Raw genomic sequence first — 1,504 nt, 5'->3', positions numbered from 1 at the left:
TATGTGATTAATGTAGGATTAGTATAAATGGGTGGTTGCTGGTCAGCACAGGCTCAGTGGGTCAAAGGGCCTGTTTCAGTGCTGTATCTCTAAATAAATAAAAACAAATAAATAGGTGCATGGGAACACCACCACCTGCAAGTTCCCCTCCAAGCCACACTATCCTGACTTGGAACTATATCACTCTTCCTTCACTGTCGCTGGGTCAAAATCCTGGAATTCCCTTCCGAACTGCACTGTGGGTGTACCTACACCCCAAGGACTGCAGCGGTTCAAGAGGGCAGCTCACCACCACCTTCTCAAGGACAATTCGGGATGGGCAATAAATGCTGGCATAGCCAGTGACACCCATATCCCATGAATGAATCATAAGAAAAAATGTTAATGGCCTAACACTTGCTTCTGATGTGGGTTAAGGATGCCTCTTGTTCAGCCTTTTTAAAAATGGGGTCTGGCATGATCCATACCAGAATCGTGTAAGCAAGTGCAGACCCCATTTTGGATACAAACAGCACCAGTAAGATTTAAAAAACGGGTGCTATGGAGCTGAATTTCTTGCCCCTAATGTGGAGTTTCTTTAAGTCAAAGTCTCTTGTCCGTACTTTGCTTCAGTGTCCTACAACATGCTGGTCTTAATTACCAATGTTATTAAGGCCTTCAACTAATTTACATCAACAGCAAAACAAGCATCAGAACTCGATCTATGATCCTGTCCACTGAAATTGGAGAAAAGTACCAACTGAAGCCGAGTGAAATGGCTTGAGCTTTGGCAGAATCATAATGCTTCAAGAGCGGGACAGGAGTTCTGCCTGCTCCAATGGTCCATCCCAGATGCCGGCCATATTTTAGGATTTCTGCTTTCATTACTGTGGTGGCAGGGACGGGCGTAAATGGCTGCAACAAACCTTGGATGCCAACACAAACTCTTGGGTTGGCTACCAGTGAGCAACTGAGAGGGATGGTTTAAATATTTGGGACAAAAATATAAATTTTGCAGGACTGTGATTGACACAACTCTCTATAGGCCCTGTAAAATTGAACCCGCATTCCCCACCCATACACCTTAGTATTCTACATCCCAATCACTTCTGGCTGAAAATCCTGGAAGTGGTAGGGAAGAGCAGGACCCAACAGAAGACCCCTGGACTGATTTCTCATGCGTGGCTACTTGAGCTATAACAGGGACTGATTAGAAATCCAGCGGGGAATGCTGCCCACTATTTTCATACCAGCCACAAGAGCCACATCCAACTACTGGCACAACTGAATACCTCATGTGTGAATGCTGTATCATGGATGCCACCAATGTAATATAGAAGAACATTTAAAAGAAAAGAAAATCACTTGCTTGTTGTATAAACAGAACACAGCACAGATGACAGACTGAGGCCATATTTAAATAACTCATGCACCTGATCAGACATAACTTGAGGCCAGGAACGCTCATTGTTTGAATAAGTATGGAAATGGGATCACTGGGGTGGAGCCAGTGCACACCGGGTAT

This window comes from Heterodontus francisci, chromosome 9 (assembly GCF_036365525.1).
Source record: "Heterodontus francisci isolate sHetFra1 chromosome 9, sHetFra1.hap1, whole genome shotgun sequence".
Lineage (NCBI taxonomy): Eukaryota > Metazoa > Chordata > Chondrichthyes > Heterodontiformes > Heterodontidae > Heterodontus > Heterodontus francisci.
This window is presented reverse-complemented; position numbering follows the sequence as displayed.